This window comes from Vulpes vulpes, chromosome 7 (assembly GCF_048418805.1).
Source record: "Vulpes vulpes isolate BD-2025 chromosome 7, VulVul3, whole genome shotgun sequence".
Classification (NCBI taxonomy): Eukaryota; Metazoa; Chordata; class Mammalia; order Carnivora; family Canidae; genus Vulpes; species Vulpes vulpes.
The window spans coordinates 108,006,392-108,029,470 of NC_132786.1; the positions used below are offsets into that span (position 1 = coordinate 108,006,392).

A 23,079-nucleotide genomic window follows, 5' to 3' on the forward strand; every position below is an offset into this window, starting at 1 on the left:
AAGCCCCTCATTGGGCATAGAGATTTCTTTAAAAAAAAAAAAAAAGAAAGAAAGAAAGAAAGAAAGAAAGAAAGAAAAGAAAAGAAAAGAAAAGAAAAAAGAAAAGAAAAAGAACTCCCTATAGGTGGATATTCTTCTAGGTACTGATAAAAAGATATTCCCTATATGTGGACATACATACACAGATACCTATGAGGTAGAGGCTAAGAGCCCCACTTACAGGTCAGATCCTGCACTTAGTGGCAGTGGGCTCCACTTTGGCAGGTTACTTAAACTTTCTGAGCCCCAGTTTCATCTTCTGTAACAGAGAGATCATTATTCCTACCTTGTAAGACTGGGGTGAGAATTCAGGAAGATGATTTGTGTACAGCACTTAGTACTGTGCCAAGCACCTAATAAATATTTAACAGTACTTCTGTGTGATCAGCGCAGGACAGACCGTTAGCAGCAATTTCCCACCCCTGCCAACCTGGAGGTCCATGAAGACCGGGACCATATCTTTTGACTTCAAAGCTGCGGCCTCGATACCTAGCACGACACCCGGCACAGGGTAAGGGCCTCCTAAACATTTGTGGGACGGGTTAATAAGTGAATAAGTAATACTGCAGTTAATGACAAAATATTTATCTAGTTCAACTTTCCAGGGAGCCCGAAGATCTCCCAATGTTGCCTAATTCCGTTTCAAAGTCCACCTTGGATGATAAGCAGCAAGTTTGGCCACCTGGGCAGCTGACCAAGGTCTAAAGGAGTAAGTAGACAGGGACTCAGATTCAGACTCTCAGCTCATGACTCCTATGTACCGAGTGTGCTGACATCATCTTCCCACCTGACTGATTTAGCAAATAGGGAAAAGCCCTTCTGAATGGGGACTTTCTAATTTGTTGTGACCGTGAGTCATGTTGAAAGAAACCAGTCTGTCCCGGGCTTGGTGCTGAGCGATGGTGGGGCACAAGGAGCTGCCTTCTACTTGTCGGTCCGAGAGTGTGGTCTGCACGTCCCTGCAGAGTTCACCCAGTTCCCCTGTGGGTTGTTTTCCTGCATGGTAAGGTTATCTGCTCAAGTGTGACCAGCAGCCATACTTGGAGATTGAGAACAAATATCAGTATCAGGTGATCTGGCTTCTCGTGCCAGCCAGCTGCACCAGCTGGGTGACCTTGGACACATTTACTTAATGTCTTTGCATTTTCATTTTCTCCTCTGAAAAGGAGGGCAAGTAACACCTTACAAGGATTTCACGATATGATGCAAGACAAAAAGGGCCCTGCACAGGTCCTAAAGCATGCTTGTGGCATTGGGATCTGAATGCAGGGCCAGCATCAATTGCCCCATGTGGTGACAGGCCTGGGAAAAATCTCCTAGTCCCCTGAATCTCCCCCAGAGCTGGCCTGATTTCCACTGGTACTTGGGGTGAAGTGGTGATTTTCAAGATTTATTTCAGAACAGAACCCTTTTGTCCAGCAAACATAACATGGGATGGAACTGAAATATATGAAGCTGATGACGGGGAGTCACCTGTCAGAGCAGAGCTGGGGACAGCCTGGATCTTTGCCTCTGATCTATCCCTTGAGATTCTGAGGCAGCCTCCCACGTGTCTCCCAGAGCCCCCAAGCTTCCCAGAATTTGGTTTGAAAATGACTGCACCAAAGTATTTTACATGGCCCCTGTCGAACTACTAGTCATATCGACACATTATTATAATACAAATGCTAACTATTATATTATTCTTATACTGTATTGCTGACATTTACTGCAGTGGTTCACAAACTTCAGCTTGTATCAGAATCACCTGGAAATCTTATTAAAACAGAGATTATTGGGCCCCACACCCAGAGTTTCTGATTCAGTTCCTTTGAAGTGGTACTGAGAATTTGCAATTCTAACAAATTCCTAGGGATGCCGATGCTGGAGTCTGGGGGCAACACTTGGAGAACTTACTGACTTAACGTGCACTTTCTATGGGACAGGCACTACACTGGGGACTTTACTTGGGTAGTGTTACTTCATGCTCCCGAGAACACTGTGAGGTAGGGATTGTGCCATTGAGAACCCTTATTTACAGATGAGGAAATGAAGGCTTAGAGAATCTAAATAACTTGCTCAAGGTCTGCAGATATTGAGTGGAAGATTCCAGTCCAGGTGTGATTCCAAAGTCCTTGCACCATAACATTAAAATGAAAATGTGTTATGTGGAGGGGATGGGCATACTTATTGCCATGTACTTATTTTCATTCATTGAACTGATATAAATGAGTTAATGAAGTCAACAGGCTCTGAGAGGAAGGATTCCAGCATAGTGTGAGGTTTCATGGAGAGCAGAAAAACTAGACAAAACGGGAATGTTTGAAGAATAGACCACAGTTTACTGACGTCTGCCTATTTGGGGGCACCTGGGAAGCCACCCAACTTCTCAGGATACCCTGGAGATATTTGACCAAGAGAAGCAGCACTTGTGACAAAGGATAGAAAACAAATTTTACTTTATTGTTGATTGATCGATTACTTCATTTACTTACAAAAATTTACTAAATATTCTGGGTGCTATTTGGTGATGGGGGTTACAGCGGGAAGTAAAATAGGCATGGTCCATGATTCTCAGGACTACAGTACACTCAATCTTATTACATCTAGTAACGATTTTACCCAAGTCTTGAAATTTTAAAATTCAGCTTTGGCCACATGATTCTTTTTTTGTCTCAGCCCTTTGGTTCTGACTCTTCCAAGTCTTATTATCTTATATTATTCACTCTGTCTGTTGGCCTAGTGACTAATTTCCAATCTGATTCATGCAGTTCAACCCAGTTCTGACATCATGATCTCAAAAGTCTGCCTTCTCAATAGAGCTTTTTAAAAATTCTTGATTATGGACAGGATTTGGCTGGTATTTGGTAATTGGTAACTTGCAAATATGACTAATAGGTGGAGGATTTTTAATTGGTCTGCTCTTGTGTTCTTATTCATTACTGTTAATTACCCAATATGTCTGATTTGCCAAGTGGATGCTTAATGAATGGCCTAATACTGGAGCTGGAACCATGGCCAGGTCCAAGAGACCATGGTCCTGGGAGGCAGGTTCATGCAGTTCTCCATTCTGTCACATAGGACCCTTCCTTTTCGAGGTTTGACGAGGCCACATCCCATCCCGGAGATAACGTAACACTGTTTGATTGAAAGGAAATGAGGCAGCCCCGATGGCCCAGCGGTTTGGCGCCGCCTTCAGCCCAGGGTGTGATCCTGGAGACCCGGGATGGAGTCCCACATCGGGCTCCTTGCATGGAGCCTGCTTCTCCCTCTGCCTGTGTCTCTCCCTCTCTCTCTTTCTGTGTCTCTCATGAATGAATAAATAAAATCCTAAAAAAAAAAAAAGAAAGGAAATGTTCCCTGCACCTTGGGCCCCACTCACATGCTCTGTTGAAAACTAATTTGGGGAGATGCTCTGTGTTACCTGTTCCAATTTGGATTTGCTCACTCCAGCGAAGTCATGACCTATAAAAAAAGTAATAGTATAAGTAGTCCTGACAGCTGGCATGTCAAATTTCAAATGATCATGTGAAAGAAAAAAAATTACAAGGGAAGAAAGGAATGCTAGGAAAGAAAGCTAGTAAGAGATTCATGATTGATAGGAAACACGGTTTTCACTGTGAGCTCAAGAAAACCTAGAGCCACAATTTCCGGCTCTCTAATCTGTAGATTGGTTTGCATTAAAAACAAAACTAAATGTAAGCTTCAAAGTAAGGAGTCAGCATTCGGGGCAGGCTTATGGACCGTTAGTTTTGAACACATGGTCGTGGCCAGTCTTCTAGAGATGGCCCCGACAAAGTTTTTGAAACTGTGTTTCAAATTGCTAGCTGGCCCATGGGGCCCATGGAAGGAAATAAGTGTTTTCAGGAAGAAAAAAAAAACAGAGAATAATGAGAAGAAGCAGCCCACATAGTCAGTTCTTTTGATTAATGTAAAATATCACTCACCGATCCTAGCAGACCCAGTAGTAATTATTCTTGTTTGGATGTTTCCAGTGGAAAGGTATCCAGTTTGTAAAAAGCCTTGGTAGTTGTGTCGTGAAGGGCACTACTTCCATTTTGGCAGGAAACTAGCCTGGGCTCTTACTGTCCACCCACATGCCCCCATCCTGCCTCCTTACGTCCTGCTCTGCCCTGGATTTTGGCAGGGCACCCCTCCAGCATGACGTTCGGCCTCAGCCCCATCCCTGGGTTGCCTAGCCAGGCCCACATCACAGTAGGGGGGCAACAGAGGATGAGGGTGAGGAGTTGGCATCACTGAGTGTTTAAGAGCTCAAGCTCTAAAGCCAGAAAGATGTCGATTCACATCTCCAATCTGCCTCTTACTATGTGACCCTGGGCCTCAGGTTCCTAATTAGTCTTGGTAATAACATGAACTGATTATAAAGATTTGATAAGAGAGTATACAGTAAGAGTTTATTTAGTTCAGTGCATAGTGCATGATATATAATCAGCAGTTGGTCCCTGAGATTACCGGAGTCTTGGTCTTAGTGTTAATCTGGGTGGTTTAAAAGAAGAAAGTAGGTGGATCAAGAGCAGTTCTCAAGTGAATTTATGCCAGTTATGAAGTTTATCCAAATTGGTTTCTAAATCCATTATAGAGTGCTAGAACATTCAGTAGAACATTCTGCAATGGAACATTCTGCAGTCATTAAAAAGTCCTATATCTGTGCTGCCCAGTATAGTATAGCCATTGGCACATGAAATTTGGCTAGAAAGAGTAAATTTTCAAATCTAATTTAAACTGTAGTGGCCATAGGTGATCTGTGGCTACCGTGTCAGGATTAAAACTGCTGAATCTGTAGGCGAAAGGGCAGACATGGTGAGGGAACAGTTGACTGTAACGTAGAGTAAAGCTCAGAGGATTAAAAACGTCAGAAAGTCAAATGTTTAATAGAGGGATGGACATAATTCTTATTTCAGCCCCTTAGCACAAAAACCAGTAAACTACGAGACATCTGTAAACATCAGAAGTCAAACAGTCCAGTGTCAAGAGCTATGTGACGAACTGAAATGAAAGAGATTGAACTTTGGCTTGGAAATGAGAATCGCAAAATGAGCAGCATTCGGTAAGCAGCCCCAAGGAATAAATGAGGCAGCGTCAGACCTGATCGCGAACCCCACTAGGCGGAGGAGCTTCCTGAATTGTCCTTCTGGAAGCCCACGATGAACCTGTACAGGTGAGAGTCATCTTGGGGGAAGGCTAATGGAAGGAGCGGTGCTTGTGTAATCCCTGACCTGGCAGCGAGCTCGCTCATTGGCAGCCCAACGCAGAAGCCCATATGGGGAGAAAGGAAAGTTGGCATCTTTTCTGTTCCGATTGGCACAACCCAGGATATAGGTATACACCGTGTTTGTTCGGCAATAACTCAAATGTGTCACAGATGTTGTGATAGAATATCTAGTGTCTATAATTAAATATTAGAATTGGAATCCAGAGGGTCAAGGGTCTAAGATGAAAAAAATGTTTGCGACAGCACTGGTTTTACGTAGCACTGAGTGTCTACATGGAGGTTGCACGGAGTTGAGGTAAAAGCGGCCCTGCCTTGGGAAGGAAGATACTTGGTTTTGAGACCTGGTTTCTGCTGGTTACCACTTGAGGGTCCTTGAGCAAGTCACTTAGGTGCTCTTTGCCCCGCCGTTTCCACGTGTGTAAAAATGGGGTTGGGACTGACTACCTCGTAAGATTCTTCAAGGGTCAAATAGGAAACGATCTGGAAAACTGGAATGCACTTTGCAAGTGTTACCGTCGTCACTGTCCTTTTGACTTTCTCAATTGCGGGTGAACTCGGGAGGTTGATCACTTTAGAGATGAAGGAACCAAGCTGAGAGGGAGGGGTTTAATGACTTGCCAAAGGTCACACAGCTGTGAGGTCAGCACTCTCATGGGGCTCTGGGAATACTGGCCAGGGGTTAGCCCATGATCACAAATATTTCATACTTCTTTTTTTTTTTAAGATTTTATTGATTTATTCATGAGACACACACACACAGAAGCAGAGACACAGGCAGAGGGAGAAGCAGGCTCCATGCAGATCGGAGCCTGATGTGGGGCCTCTGGGATCAAGCCCTGAGCCAAAATCAGATGCTTAACCACTGAGCCACCCAGGCATCCCAGATTTCATGTTTCTTTGGACTCCCTTGCTTTAGAAATGCTTAAACTCGGGATTGTGGGACTGGAACAGTCAGACTGCCTTTAAATCCAGACAAGAGAGGCCCTGCCTAGGGCCCCATGTGTTAGAAGGGCTTGCAAACTGGACCAAATCCAATCTGTTTGGGTAAATAACATTTTATTAGCACATAGTCGTGCTCATTCATTTATGAATTGTCTTTGGCTGCTTTTGTATTACGATGGCAGACTTGAGTAATCGCAATAAAGGCCAAAGCCAAAAATATTTACTCTCTGGTCCGGACAGAAAAAAGTTTGCCCACTCCAGCTTTCAAGGGCCCCAGTATCACAAACCACATGAAATTAAACGTATTGAAGAGCACACGGGCAATCTCTCCCTGGGGATCTGATCAGCACTTGGCAGAGTGTGACCCATACCCCCACATTGCTTCTGTTGCGTTACAGCCTCCCTCAGGTCTCAGGCCCCCGACCTCCACATCTGCACTGTGTCCGCAAGAGAGACCACATCTGGCTGCCAGTAAGGTTTAGGGCTTCCAGTGTGGGCCCTAACTGACTCAGGTGGGCGTAGATGGCTTTGGAGTGCAAGGGGGATCCTAGGTGCACAAGTAGTCAGGTAACCAAAATGACAAATCAATCGATTTGTCAAACCATTTCCTCTCGGCTAGCATCACCGTAGTAGCCTGTTGCATAACCAAGTGTCAGTTCCTGGTGGAGCCGGGCATCCTTGCTTCTCTTTGAGTTTCAATTCCTGGTTCTGGTTCTGGGAGTCCTCACAGCTTGCCACGGTATCTACAACAGATGTAGGCGGCAACTGGGGAACATTTTGCAATATTATCTCATGTTACCTTTAAACAATTTTTCACGTAGGTCGCAATGTGACAGGAGTAAAATGTGATGCATTTCTTACAATGGCAATTTGGTGGACATTGAGCACTGGAATCGTGAACAGTGTTATTTTTCTAAAAATGATTTTAACTAGTTTTGATTTACACTTTTGGCATTCACATATTATAAGTTGTATTGTGCCTTTTAATTTTAAAGATAAGTTTTTCATTTTTATTTTTTTTTAATTTTTTTTAAGATTTTATTTATTTATTCATGAGAGACACAGAGACACAAGCAGAGGGAGAAGCAGGCTCCATGCAGGGAACCCGATGTGAGACCCGATCCTGGGACTCCAGGATCACACCCTGGGCCAAAGGCAGGTGCTAAACCGCTAAGTCACCCAGAGATCCCCTCATTTTAATTTTTTAAAAGGTTTTATTTTTTTTAAAGATTTTATTTATTTATTCATGAGAGAGAGAGAGAGAGAGGCAGAGACACAGGCAGAGGGAGAAGCAGGCTCCACGCAGGGAGCCTGACGTAGGACTCGATCCCAGGACCCCAGGATCACACCCTGAGCCGAAGGCAGACACTCAATCACTGAGCCACCCAGGTGCTCCTAAATTTCTCATTTTTAGAAGACAGATATATCTTTGAAAGCACAAACATTTTAAAATGTTTAATGGTTTTCACCTTAATTTTAATTTGCATTATTTGATGAAAATGTATTCACCTTGTCTACTTTGAATGTTGTTTTGACTTATTTTTATACTCCTTTGAGCATTAATGTCAATGAAATAAGATACAGGTTTCTTATTTGTGATGGTAATCACGCATTTTGGGTTTGGCAGTAACAGAAATAATATGCCTATCTTTGTTTTTTTAATTTTTTTTAAGACAACAGATGGGAAAGTGACTGATCAGAATCATTAATAGGGTTATTTATCCCCCATCCTCCAACTTCTTGATAGGAATTCTCTAGTTGGAATTATATCGATTACCTTCTACTTCAGTATTTCTGGGAATCTGTTTTTCAGGGAAAAAAGAGTTACCTTCAGTATTGGGACTACACAATCCCATGTGACTGCTTGGAGCAGTGGGAGCAGGTCTCTTTCTCCGGTGACTAATTGACTAGGAGTCTACTCCTGAGAGTTTCCTGCAGCTCCAAGTTCCTTGAAGCCCCATCTGAGGCTGTCTTGCCCAGGAGGAGAAGGAGGAGGAGGAGGGAAGAACCGACCTGGAAACAGGAAACAAGGTGGCCTTTGTCCCTTTCGTTCTATAGAGAGCTGCTTCCCCTGGGGTGCATTAGGACCAGCCATTCAGGGGCAGTTGGGTGACTCAGTCGGTTAAGTGTCTGCCTTTGGCTTAGTTCATGATCTCAGGGTCCTGAGATCAAGCCCCATGTCAGGCTCCCTGCTCAGCAGAGTGTCTGCTTCTCCCTCTCTCTCTGCCTCCTCCCCACTGCTTGTGTTCTGTCTCTGTCTCTGTCTCTCTCAAATAGATTCTAAAAATTAAAAAAAAAAAAAAGGTCCAGCCATTCGGGGAGCCAACCAAAAGCCCACTTCTCTTGTGGTAGGGAGAGACACACCTCTAAAGCCACCCAAGGTGCTCCTGGAAGACTGACACCAACCATTTTTAATTATCCAGTGGCTCCAAGGCCAGAGCTCAACTCCAGCACCCCAGTGCCCTGGGGGAGCTTCTCCTACACTGCAGAGGAAATACGTATTCATTCGATAGCTCGCTCAGTCGTTGAGCAAACATTGGCTGCTGCCCACTGTGCCAGCCGCTGTGCTGAGCATAGGACACAATTGTGAACGTGGCCTTCTTCGGATGTAGTAAGAAATATATTTGGCATTTGTCTCTGGTTCCTGGTGCTGAGCTTCCAAAACCCCTGGAACTTCATCATAGGACGGTCTTTGGTTTTCATCATGAGCTCCTTCTTAATGCACTTGAGTTTATGTCAGTGAGGTGACTTGGGGGTGTATGGGTGGGGGGGGTGAGGATCCCTAGGGAGCCTCAGATGCTGCTGATCACCAGAAGGACCCAAAGTTTGGAGGGTTGGTGGTTTCAGCCCCATCTGCTGTCAGGGGGCCGGGGGACGGGTTGCTGGAGATTGAATTCCACAAAAATCCTTGAAATGGGTGAGAGAGAGTCAGCGCAAGGGTGTGACTAGAGGACCTGAGCTGCTGGGTTCAGCAGTACCTCATCTGAGATGGATGGATGTCTCACTCTGCAGTTACACAAACCAACAATCTCCCTTTTTGGTTTAAGTTCATTGGAGTTGGGGTTTTCTTCACTCACATGCAAGAGTCTTGACTCACAGAGCAGACAGGCAGAAAGTCTGCTTCACCATAGTGTGACGAACGCCATCGTAGTAGATGGAAGATGGGAGGCGTGAGTGGCTGTGGGCCCTGCTTCTCCCGTGGCCCAGCCTGGACACCTGCAGCTTCCTGGGCCATGTCCATTCACACCGTCAGCTTCCTCCTCAGTGCCCGTGTGTGTCTGTCTGCCTGGAGGAATGTGCTCGGCCAAGCACAGGACAGGCTAAATAACAGTCTCTTAAATGACACAGTGGTTTCTTTTTCATGTAACAGTTTATGCTGGAATAGCAGCCCAGCTCCCTGAAGTTGTCAGAGGTTCCAGCTCCTTCCAGAGTGCTTCTCATCATCCCTAGGGGGCTGACATGGTCCTCAGGCGTCCCAGCCGTGCCTGGGTCCATGTGTCTGTTATTTTGGTTGTTGATTCACAGCTGAGTTAACCCTTGTTCTCTCCCATTCCTTGCTATCTCTGTGCGAATTTAGTGCCACTCTTGGGCACCTGGTGACCTTATGGCTCTCACAGAGAACTTGGTAAAGTCTGTAGACATCTTCTCTGCCATCTTGCCACTTCCACAGATCTATACATTCTAGTCTCTCCCACCTTCCAGATCTTTCCATCATCTCTTGCCTTCTCTAAATCTCAATGTGGAATAGAGAGCAGAACACAGTATGCCTCCAGGACCCAACAGGGGCCTCCCACTCCTTCCAATCTCCTCTCCTTCCCCCACCAGGAAAACCCCAATTTGGATGAGAGAGTGGGGAGAGTAAACTATATCGTCTCATCAGGTTTTCTTCCAAATCTATTTCTCACACCCTGGGTTTTTCTTGTTGAACCTGAGACTTAGGCTTTTGACAATCAAAGGCCAAGAACTGACTTTTTCAGGTATTTCTCAGCTTTTTTGCAGTGTCTCCTTATCTCTGAAGGAAGTTGGGTGTCAGGCTGATGGATGGGTGGGGGACACAACAGAGAAGGACAGAGGGGAGGAGAAAAACACATCAGCGAACACTTCAGTCTAGCCCGTGAGCACCAGGACGACACAATGCTGGGACTGAATAGGACGCCAGTGCATCCTGCCACCAAGATTGGGAAACATGTCTCACACACTCATGTCTGGTACATATTTTTCCCCTGGAAGCCTGAATAACCTCCTAGACTATTTTAAATTTTCAAAGAAAATTATGCACATTTCCCCATCTAGGCTGCTATGTTGTGGCGCTATTTCATTATAATAGCAAATATCACAACTATGCCCTCCAATCTAACATTCATAGGAAATATGCCAGTCTCTGATCTGCCTCTGGCCTAAGTGTCAAATGTGTTTCCAGGACAGCCCCCCATCCCTGTGACCAGCCCAGATCTATCTCTGCCTGACCAATAAGACATTGCTGTGTTTCTAGGAATGAGACCCAAGCTGGAACCTGGCATCTCTACCCCATAGCGCCAGTCTTTGCAAGGCTTTGCAATCAAGTTGCCCACTTTCAGGTCTTTCAGGTCTACCTGCCAAGCCTTGCTTGCAGGGTGTGTAGCTAAATGTAACTCTGATGGCAGATGGTCAGGGTCACCTTTCCGTAAAATAAGGGAAAATGTGTTGGTAGCCAAGGACCTGCATGCCATTTCTGGCACAAACTGGTATTGCAGGTTGCAAATCTGTGCTCCACTTGCATGAAAACACTATCAATGAAACTTCAGGCCGAGCTGTCTTTCTTAAAATGTGTTCTATACAAAAGTGACAGATGTTATTTGAAGATAGGGTTCTGGGCAGCCCAGGTGGCGCAGTGGTTTGGCGTCGCCTTCAGCCCAGGGTGTGATCCTGGAGACCCAGGATCGAGTCCCATGTTGGGCTCCCTGCATGGAGCCTGCTTCTCCCTCTGCCTGTGTCTCTGCCTCTCTCTCCCTCTGTGTGTATGTGTGTGTCTCTCATGAATAAATAAATAAAATCTTAAAAAAAAATAGGGTTCTACGGTCAAATATATTTAACAGGTCCACTTCTCAGAGTCTTTAACATACAAATGTCCTTTGTAATGCCCGAGAGGGGGTATCATGTGTGATGGTGATCAACTCACTCGGCCTCTGAGCACTTTCTGATACAGAGAGCTCCTGAGACTGTGGCTGGGTGGGACACACTTTGAGAAATGCTATGGCAGTGCCCACTTCTCTTGTTACAGTACATTGTTCTGCGGTTCTGAGCGTTGTGGCTTGGGGTTAGAAGACCATATTACCTTTCGTAGGAGCTAAGTGACTAAGAAGCAGCAATTTGGAGTCACTATTAAGGCCTCATCTCATCATTCCTGTAAATGTCCAGATATGAAGAAATCAATGACTGGATCATCGCCACTGCTCATTTCAGGGCTGGGTTTGCTTGGCTTTGTGACTGTGTGTCCAAGGTCCAACTTGTTTCTCTTATTTATACTTTTCTTTTCTTTTCTTTTCTTTTCTTTTTTTTTTTTTTTTTTGAGATGGGGAAGGGGAAAAAGAGAAAGAGAAAAAAATCTTAAGCAGGCTTCACACCCAGCACAGAACCCAACACAAGGCTCAGTCTCATGCCCCTGAGATCATGACCTGAGCCCAAATCAAGAGTCAGACACTTAACCAACTGAGCCACCCAGGCATCCTATACTTTCTTTTTTGAGACATAAGCACAGTCTTCAATAACCATGAAACATGGTAGGGATCATACAAAGCATCTCAGAGACTTTTCAGGTGGTAAAACCAATGGCGTATCGATAATCAAATTTATTCACCCACCTACTGTTTAGCACCTACTAGGTACCGGGCCCTACAGAATGCACAAGGTTGAATAAGGCAAAGTCTCTATTCTTAAATATCTCCTGTGCCAGCTCTATCTGATGTCTTCAGCCATTTGTGTTCTAGAAAATGTTACAGTAATGCATTTATAGATAAAGGAACCCATCTGGAGATGAAGTAAATAGCTGGTTCCAGTTTTGGTGCCGCGAGAGGAGAGGCTGTTCCAAGACAACAGAAGAAGGAAGGAAGATCATTACTTCATTTCCACTTAATTTTAGTGAGCTTCTTGGAAGAGGTGGTATTTTGACAGATCTGAAATAAGAGCATTGGACTGATCTCAAGACAAGTTGTTCAATAAATGTATGAGGATCCAGGCTTGGAAATGTGAGCATTGTGAACGAAAGGAGGCCACCACCACTGAGAGCTCAGAAGCAGTAACGCTGGGTATTCTAAATGTCTCTGTTCACTGTCATAGAAGGTTCTCCTGCATTTCCTAATTCCCACCATTGTGAGCTGCCGAGCCAGTGTTTCATCATAATCTTGGCCCTCAAACAGTACAGTTCATCCAAAGATGACAGGGTTTTATGAATAGAAGTTCGGCCCTGGACCAAGCTTGTAATAAATCATAGGCTTCATTATACAGGTGAGGAAAAGGGGCCAACTGCTGGATGATAGATTTGCCATGGAGCAAGAGGGCAGACTCCATGCGGTGTTTCGGAAAGGTTCCATCGTGAACTTTAACTGACCCACAAGGTGACTTTCTTTTGGAGTAAATAGTGTGGAAGGAGGACCATAAGAGACTAAAGAATAAAGAGGGAAAAAATTGGGGGTAGATGTTCCCTCCATCCACTACTCCATCAAAATCATGTGAAGCCTCCAGAGAAATGTTAGCATGGTACAATGCTTAACAAATATTAAAGGAGAAAATAAAATGATTTTTCTGTTCAACCCCAATTAAGATCTATGTGAAGAACTGGAGAATTTTTCCTCTCGCTCAGAATTAACAAAAGGCTTATTTAATAATGTTAGGATGTGACCTCACTGTGGTTAAAAATATCTGTGTTGCTTGTATGTGGAAAGGCAGGTAAACCAAGACTGGTGTGGGCAATAAGAAATACAGACATAAGAGAGAAAAGGTAATACAAGTGCAATGGCAATAATAGACTTGGATCAACACCAGTATTTTCAAAGAAGCCCCACACAACCTCAAATTCAGTAGAAATCTCTTTGCCAAGGACTCTGACACATTCCATCTATCAGCAGGCTGGCTGCTTATTCCTAAGGAGCATCCCTAAGATCGGGCCTTCCTCGTTGGTCCCGTTGGAGCCGAAGCCCCCCTTATTCTCTGTTCCTAATCCTAAAGCCATCACTATGCAGGGCCATGAGGCTCAGTCAGGCTGTTTCATATGCTGTCACTGAGTTATAATCCACCTTATCTGATTTTGCCACACTCGCAGACGTTCATTTTTTTCTCCATCTGTAACTGAGGAAATAACAGGTAATTAATTCGGCGACTAATTAAGCCTCAACCAGGCACTTCAGACTTGTCCTGGTTTGTTCAGTGGCCTGCTGAGGCAGATGGACCCAAACCTTTGGTTGATTTCAGTGGCCTGGAATCTCTGCATTTGACTACAAGGGAGAAGTGCTATACCTAACGTTGGAGAGTTCCTGGCGAGGAGCTGGCAAGATGAGGGTGGCTATCTTTGGTTCCATGGACAGTTTAGGAGCCCTTCTAAGAGAGAAGAGTTCAGAAAAGCTGGAGAAGTTGTTCTTGTAAAGTGATCAGTGATCCTGGGGTGAGATTGTAAGGTGGAAGGGGAAGGCAAGATGTCCCAGCAAAGCTGCTAAGACTTCTCCCCACCACCCCAGGTGACAGTATATGTCACAGAATAGGGGAAGGTTGCTTTCCTCCCTGCTGCAGAAAATGGCCCCATGAGGCCTGGCAGCTTTGAGAATAGGAGCACAGGATAAACAGCCACAGGCTGGCCAGGAACCTGGTGTAGATTTGTGAGTGGGCTATTATATAATCTATCCAGGGTGAATACACTAAATTGTTAAGAAGAAGCCAGTTCATTTGAGGTAGAAGTTGCTGGTGCCCACCAATTTTCTGTGTGCTCTGCTCCTCCTCCTGTGGGCACTGCCAGACGACGTCTCCCAGCTCCCATGCATGCAGGGACCATGCGACTAGTCCTGGCCGAGGAAATGTAGGTGAAGCGATGGACACCACTTCCAGGCCTGGCTCCCAAAACCTTCTGCGGGATCCTCCCCACCCTCTCTCTTCGTTGATGCGCTGGCTGTGTGTAGAGGACCCAGTAGAGGACTCTAAAACCCTAGGTGACAACAGGGCCACAAATAGAAGGAGCCTGGGTCACTGAATGATGGCATGGAACAGAGGCTGTCATAGCACACCTCACCCCCATCTTCACTGGTCTGTGATATGTGTGAAAATTTAAACTTTTTCTGTTAAACCACTGAGATTTGGAGCTTGCTTGTTACAGTGGCTACCATACTGGCTAATACTGAATTGAAGCTAAAAAGTGACACAGAGAAGGGCCAAGACTACCTAGTACCTTCTCAGATATTTTTCATTGAAGTTTTCAGAAGTGCAGACAAGAGTGCACGCATATCCCCAGGTCCTGGGGCTCAACCCAACTGTTTCACTTCAAGTTTCAGCTTCCCTTTAGACTTCTAAAGGAACATTTGTCTTCTTTTTCTATAACACACTCGTGTTTATCTTCATATCTTCTGAGCTTTAGCCCTCAAGTTGATTTGACTTTTAACCTGGCATCCCATGTACCAGCTATATTACAGTTTGGTTCCAAAGATCCCATCCCCTTTGCCCTGGTTATTTGGTGAAAAGCAAAGCTCTGTCAGGGAAACCCCTATGCAGGGTTTCAGTGAGTTACCCTTCAGATTTCAGATGCCTGATTTAGTTTTTTTAAAAACAAAAATGAAAGCAAACTTGGTCTCATTTTCTGGTTAATGCTGAGGCTATTCAAAATGTTTTAATAACTTGGTTTGACGAAAAAGACAGAGCTTTTTTTTAAAAAAAAAAAAGAAGTAAAAGAAGTCTGGAGACATTTACTGAAGCTATGTTCCTCTTTGAGTTGGGGTAGCCACGGTATAAAGATAGCTAATGCCTTTTTCCCTGCCTCAATGGCTTTTTCTCCTGGAAAACTGTCACACTGCCCAGATGGTGACAAGCCAGAGATGGAGCCTGGGCCCTGGAGACTCACCTAGTGAACGCTTGATTTTCAAAAGGAATTTCGAAAAGGAATCAATCAAAATTACCTTAGATGAGGGAAAGGCACCTGAGTCCACTCCTGGACAAACTGAAAACCCCCAATTCATTTTATCTTTCCTCAGTGTTCTCATTTGCTTATCTTCAATGATTTATCAGGGAGAATCACTGAGAAGTTCACTGCCAGGGGCAGAGCAAACTCTGGGCTGCCGCCATCAGCAGAGGTGTGAGCATCAAAAGGAATCATGCTTGGACCAGCTTCTCTGTCTCTTACTGTCTTAATTTTACCCTATGATCTTCAACATAGACTTAACTACCATTATGTCAATATAGGACCTTCAAAAAAGTTGTTGAAACAAAAAGAATGATAAAATGGGTCTTGAAGTGACATTTAATTATCAATATTCATAGCAGCATTATTCACAACAGCCAAAAGGTGGAAGCATCCCATGTCCATTGATAGATACATAGATAAACAAATTGTGTTATACACACACAGAGGAATACTACTCAGCCTTAAAGAAGGAAGGAAATTCTGACCCCTCTTGCAACACGATGAACGTTAAGAACATCATGCTAAGTGAAATAAGCCAGTCACAAAAGGACAAATATTGCATAATTCCTCTTATATAAAGCATTTAGAGTGGTTGAATTCGTAGAGACAGAAAGTGGAAAGCAGTTGCCAGAGGCTGTGGGGAAGCAGAATTCGAGAGCTAGTGTTTAATGGGTCAAGGGTTTCAGTTTGGGAAGATGAAAGAGTTCTGGTGCTGGTGATGGTTGCAGGACCATGTGAATGTACTTTGTGCTGCTGAATCGTGTATTTTACCATGGTGAAAACGGTAAATTTGATGTTATGTGCATCCTATCACAGTTAAAATGCTTGAAGAGACATGGCATTGGAGAGTGTGTTGGGAGGAGGTGATGGTCCCCTCGCCACTTCACCCCCTCCCAGATGCATTTGGGCAGTTGGGGTAATTTCTTCAGTTACATGTTTTGTTTGCATATGAGCACTCAGTTAGTGATTTATTTTGCTGCTTTGACTTTTGAAGAAAAGAATAAAACAATTTCCTCCTTTTCGCTCACATGAAGAGCCAGGCTTTTGTGTTCTCCACTTTTGTGCCCACCTCTCCCATGGAGAATGACTGGCTTTTCTGTGTTTTGAAGGCTGCTGAAAAGACAACCCCACCCGGGGCTCTATTTGGTCATTCTGGACCCTTCTAGGGAGCGTTAGGAGTTACCCAAAATGGGGAAGGGTTGGAGCAGGGAGGGGGAGCCTAGGAATTTGAGATGGGTTCTTTGAAGGACTGGGAGGGGTAGCGGCCCCAATACTAAGCCTCAATATTGGGGCTAAGATCTAGCCCCATTACTAAGTGATTGGGCGGTTGTGGACTTGGGGGGTACGGCCGCCAATGGAAAGTTGTATTAATATCTCAAAGAAGGATCCACTGATTGCAGCAGAGGGTTTCAAGGCAGAACTTGTGTCAGTGAGGAAGTGCCCATATGCCCACACTTTGGCAGCCTACGGCTTGGAGAAGTGCCCCCCAAAACGTATAGAACCAATGCTGGTGGCAGCCGCAGGTGGCAAAAGGAGCCTCATACCCAGGACAACCGCAGTGGATTAAGGAGCATACACCACCTTTATTTTGGAGGACCACAGAAGCTTCCCTTTCAAGTGCCAGTCACTAGAGGGAGGGGTGGGAGCCCAGGCTTGTGGGGGGAAGGAGGGAGGAATAAGTGCTCAGCTGGATACGAATCAATGGAAAAGAAACAAAGAAGTATGTCGCTGCCTACATCTTTAACAAGTGCCTTGGAACACTTCCAGCCATCGCAATTGTCCAAATTTTACTCCAAATCCAATCTGTGACTCCTATTGTCTTCTTACACCGGGGGACACTTAGGAAGACGTAACAGATGGCTGTGTGTGGCAATAGCGCTCCTTCCCCACTGCCAGGAGGGACTTTTGTCATAAATGCCTTTCTCTTTGGTCCAAAAATAATCTTTCTTCATATGAACAAAAGCAATACATTGTTTTGCTATTGTAGAAAAGTATGAAGAAGAAAATGTAAATTTCCCGTAATGCTACCAGCCCAGAGACGACCACTACTAACATTTCACTGTATTTCCTTCCCGGTTTTTCCCGTGCATTGTATCACGTCGTTAGCCAGGGACGTCTTTCAGGTCCCACTGCCCTGCTGTGCTGATGAGCCTGTACTCAACCTTTCTGATCCCAGGATCTTCATGAAGTAGCAGACAGAGCCGGGAGGACCGTGTGGGACACTAGACAGAGAGAACCCTAACCTACCCATAAGGGATGCAAACACGCCTTCTCAGCAGATCCCTCATCAACCACAGACTTGATCTGAACATAAGCAACTTAGATTATACTCAGCTGGTTCCAAATGTTTGTTGGCACTTACATGATATTTATCCATAAAAACAAGATTGTGAATGGTGGTTAGATTCGCAGGCCATAAAACCCAAGATGATGAGCAACATAGCTGAGAGGTTGTTGATAACTGTTCCGATCACAGATTCCTTCCAAATCCTTCGGAATTCTGGGTCCCTCTGAGACCCAAATCCCAGATGTCCAAGTCTTGATCCCTTGCCTGGTTTTGGGCCTCTAAACTCTCAGGGTGTGTAGATTTGGCTGGGCAAATGGCAATGGAAGATCAAAAGCAAGGGGAAAGGACTCAAGTGGGAGAGACACAACATCCCTCACAAGTCCAGCACAGCTGATTAGGGAGTCAGCATTGAAATCGTAGACTTTGGAGACACCGCTACTTGGGTTCAAATCCCAGCTCCGCCTTTGATTAGTTGTGTGAGTTTGGGCAGCTCACTGAAACGCTTTGGAATCTGTTTTCTCATCTACGAAATGGGAATAATAATAATACATATTTCTAAGGATTTACTTGAAGATTAGATAAGCCAAGACATGATTTCTCGGACTTGAGAATGCCGATATCTTATAGATTCCCACCGTTGATTTGAATTACTTAAATTAGAACATTTCCTAAATATTGACACTCTTAACAATGACAAAACCAAATGTAAGATTACAAATTAAAAAGACCCCCAAAATTAGAATTAATTAGTGTGATTAATGATGTTATTTTGCCAAAATTAATTCAGCTTCCAAAAGTACTAGTTTCTAGGACATGGCTCTTTTGGGCTTGACATTCCTAACCCACCATATACTGTGTGATGGTTCAACTTGCCTACGACCTTTCTCTAGACTAGACGTTGTAAATTGGAGGGCTGTAGACTGTGTGTAGCCCATGGACAGGTCTCATTTGACCCTCATAGAATTCCTTTTTTTCAATTAGTTGCTATTATAAGAGAATTAAGAATTACACATACAATCTGCCCTCCCACCTTCTCTTGAAAAGCTGGAAGATCTAGCCCCATAGGGCTGCAGAGTCTGGAGCTGAATGGCAGTCCCCTCTCTCCTGAGCTGGGCATCCAGGTGGACCCCAGCACCACCCCTGGCTGTCCTCATTTGTGTTAGCTGCCAGCTCCTGTGGTTTTTTGCATTGTGATCTCTTCTTATAGGACTTACTGAAAAGCACCTGTTCTTTCTCTACTAACTTATGGCAATTAAGCAGCACTTCAAGACACCAGCCTGTGAGAAACACAAGAGCAAAAAAGTTCTGCTGAAATGATGATCAGTTCTAAGGTGTCCATCCAGATGACCCGGCCAAGTTTGTTCATGTAAATGTGTTTGAAGATTATTATTGAAGTGAAAATACAAAATGTTTACATGCCCCAAGGGTATCTTTAGTTCCTCCAGTATTCCTGAACCCCTGAGCACCGATTCACTCTCAGAGCTTTCAGCCAGAGCCAACACTGCCGACACCTTGATTTCAGACTTCTAGCCCCCAGCACCATGAGAGGATAAACTTCTGTTGTTTTAAGCCACCCAGTTTGGAGAAATTTGTGAGGGCAGCCTTGGGGAACTAATCTAGTCGCCTGGCATAGGATCGGACCCCAGAGAAGAATGAGCTGGATGTGACTGTCACTGAAAGGAAAGAAACTAAAGAGAGAGAACAGTAGCCATCCCAAAATGCAGTATGGGGGTCCCTCCTCCCTCGTCCCTGGTGGACACGCTGGCAGATGATGACCCACTTGCCCCCAGGAGGCCACCAGCCCCAGACCTCTGCCCTCCTCTGGCTGTTGCTTCTTTAGCAACTTTCCACTCCCTTACACCCCCTTGCTTCCCAGTCCCCTCTCTGTAACTTTGGAGAGAGCCGTTGGAGAAAGTGCGTGGCTGGGAGAGGAGGATGAGAAGCAGGGTCCAGCTCGGGAGCGGGGAGGTCCCTGCTGGGAAGGAGGAAGGCCAACGGGGCCACGAGGCAGGTAGCCTCTGATACACCTTCGGTCCGAAGTCTGAACCAGGCCACCCCTATAGATGGCACCTAAAGGCAACGCCTTTAGGATCTACGGTGACATCTTGTTCTGGCATAGCCAATACAAAACAAAACTTTTTTCTTTGAAGGAACAAAGAAACCTAAATAAGCACTCGGATCTTCAACAAGCTCCGATCTTCCCCGGCCAGCGGGGTTCCCACCTCGAGCATCGCTGCGGCCACGCCACGGCCACGGAGGGCATCTCAGGTGGGCTCTGACCTGCCTCGTCCTGACACCCACTTAGCCTGCTGCCGTCTGTCTGTTGTAACAGTTCTGTCTGTCCTCAGCTCTTTTGAATGAGCTGAGTGTATTTTATCAGACCTTATGTCTCCTCATCTGTTACCTTCACGCCCTTCACACTGACATGCTGTGCTCAACTTTGCAACCAAGTGTTTACTGCTGATGGCACTTTCTCCCCTATTCCCGTCCTCCCATCCTGCTATTTGCATTGCATTAATATGCAAATGAAATGAAATGAACCGCTTCCCCTTCAGTTGAGAATTCACAGTTCTAGGGCTGGAGATGGGCTGGTTTAGTGTTTCATAGATTTTTGTAACACCAAGTTCTGCTGCTGTGTTGGAAAGTAGGAACATTCCCCGGTGTTTGCCTGCCTTCTTTCCTTATTCTCTTCCTTCCTGTCTCCTTCCCCTTTCTCGCTCTTGCCCTTGATGGGGATCAGGACATGCTATCCCAAAATATAGTAAATTGGCATTTTGAATATTTTAAGCTGAAAGAGTTTGAGAAAATGACAAAAACAAGAAGATTGTTCTGACCCCCCTTCACAGATCTGTATTCCTATTACAAGTCATCAATGTGTACACTTAAAAAGATGCAGTTCATTATATGTAATTATACCTCAATAAAGTAGGAAAATCTAATCAATTAAATTAACAAAGGGCTTTCATGTGAATCAAGTTTATTGAAAAATTGAGCATCAGACTAAAGAAAAGCTGTATCTGGAGAAGACTATATATTAAAAGCTTTAAAAATGATTTTTGGTCTAGCATTTCCAAATCAGGGAATTGATTTTAAGGAAGTCACAATAACTTTCATCCTAATATTACTCATAAAGGACAAATTGAAGTGATCTAAATGGTTAGTAAAAGGTATTATGGCATATACATATGATATTTCACCATCCAACATGAAAATCATGTTTTGTTTAAAGATTTTATTTATTTATTCATGAGAAACACACAGAGAGAGGCAGAGACATAGGCAGAGGCAGAAGCCGGCTCCCCATAAGGAGCCCAACGTGGGGCTCAATCCCAGGACCCCGGGATCACGCCCTGAGCCAAAGGCAGATGCTCAATCACTGAGTCACCCAGGTGTCCCGAAAGTCATGTTATTTAAGTGTATTTATTGACACAGACTTTTACAATACACTAATGAGTTGGGGGGTCAATTACCAAAACATATATATATGGTATGATCCTATCTTTAAAAGAATCAGTATGTCCCTACATGCATACAAGAAATCTGGATGTAGTAGTCACATAGGTGGGTATGACAGAGACTGCTAGTTGATCCAACAGAGTTCTCTCTTCCACAGTGGTAGAATTTTTGACAGGATTCATGGCCACCCAGCTGAAGACTACATTTCTGGGGTGCCTGGGATCAGTCAGTTGGGCATCTGCCTTCAGCTCAGGTCATGATACCAGAGTCCTGGGATCCAGCCCCACATCAGGCTCCCTGCTCAGCAGAGTCTGCTGCTCCCTCTCCCTCTGCTCCTCCCCCTAACTCATGCTCTCTCTCACTCACTTGTTCCCTCAAATAAATAACTAAAATCTAAAATAAAAAAAGGAAGATGATATTTCCCGGGGATGCCTGAGTGGCACAGTTCGTTGGGCATCCCACTCTTGGTTTTGGCTCAGCTCATGATCTCAGGGTTGTGAGTCTGCTTGAGTTTCTCTCTTCCTCTGCCTCTCTCTAAAATAAATAAACAAATCTTTTTTTTAAAGGACTACATTTCCCAGCCTCCATTGCAGCTAGATATGACCATATGACTGTGTTCAAGCAAATGGGATCTGAACAGAAGTGCTGTTTGCAACTACAGATGATTCTCTGCAAGAGAAGGGGCATGTTCTCCCCTCTGTATTTTTCCCTTTTTCAGTGGTGGACTGAAGCAGTGGTGCAGAGCCATCTTGGACCCCACACACAGGTGGAACAACCAGGAATTTTGGAGCAAGAAGATGGAAAGAACCTGGGCCTCTCACAGTGTCACAGAGCAGAGCCAAATACTGACTCCAATGTTCATGTGAAAGTGAAATAAAATCTGATGCTTTTTAAGCAACTATTTCTTTAGGTCTCTGAAATGTGACTGAATCCATATCTATCCTACCCAGTGCATGTAGGGAAAAAACAAGTTAGAGAAGGGAAGAAGGGAATGATTAACAGAGAAATACAGATGATAAGTCAAATGAGGTGAGCGCTGAAAAGCATCTGCTTGGTGAAGCAATGGTGAAGTCACAGGTGACCCCAGGGACAGCACTTTCAAGGGGTGATAAGATCAAAAGCTCAGTTCTGGAAGTGAACTCCAAGTGAGGAAGGATGGACAGTAAATGTAAGCATATTGCCAAGTTTAGCTATAAAGGAGGCAATAACTAGGTAATAATTGGAGAGTGATGTAGAGATGGAGAACAATCCTGGCTCACCTCTCCTGTACTCTCTCATAGCATTCTCAGAGAATGGAAACCCATCCTAACAATAATTGCTAATGTTCTCAGCCCATTGTACTTACTGGTAATTGTGTCACTCTACACTTAGCGGCCGAAACTACAAAAATGTATTTATTATTTGTCAGGATTCTGGGGGATGGCTGGGCTGACATGCTTGCTATAGTGTGGGCTGGAGCACTGACATGCCTGGAAGGTTCTTGGTGGACTAGAAGTCTGCTCTACATGGTTGTTTGAGCTTCCCCATGGCATGGCAGCTAGGTTCCAAGAGGAGACATTTCAAGTGTGCAAGAACACGAGTTGCTAGTATTTTCTAAGGCTCAGGCCTAAGACTAGCATGGTGTCATTTTCACCACATCCTACTGTTCAAAACTGATCACAGGGCCACCCAGATTCAAGGGGAGGGCACTACATCAGGACATGAATACCAGGAGGCTCTGGGGACTACCGAAATAACAGTCTATCCCATGGAAATGACTCAGAGGGGAGGGAGAGATTGCAAAGGGGCAGGAGGAAACTTTGGAGGGAGATAGATAATATTTCTATATTGACCATGGTGATAGTTTCACAGGCAATACATGTACCAAACTGTACCCTTTAAACCTATACAATTTATCATGTACTTATTATACGTCAATCGAGCTATTTTTTAAAAGAGAGCAATCTACTTACAGAATAGGGGGATGTTTCGATAAATTATGGTATGTCCATTAGGTGGAATCTTTCA

At 44.6% G+C, this 23,079-nt stretch overlaps 1 long non-coding RNA gene across 4 annotated transcripts; it reads left to right on the forward strand.

The window, feature by feature from the left end:
- Nucleotides 1-211: 211 nt before the first annotated feature.
- On the forward strand, nucleotides 212-21,948 carry LOC140599744 (uncharacterized). Of its 4 annotated transcripts, none has more exons than XR_012002734.1 (6): nucleotides 212-550; nucleotides 632-748; nucleotides 4,941-5,197; nucleotides 8,007-8,224; nucleotides 19,767-19,884; nucleotides 21,639-21,948. It is a non-coding gene; the product is annotated as an uncharacterized lncRNA (long non-coding RNA). The 4 variants fall into 4 exon arrangements; XR_012002735.1 differs by having other exon boundaries at nucleotides 645-748; XR_012002736.1 differs by lacking the exon at nucleotides 19,767-19,884.
- The last annotated feature ends 1,131 nt before the right edge of the window (nucleotides 21,949-23,079 follow it).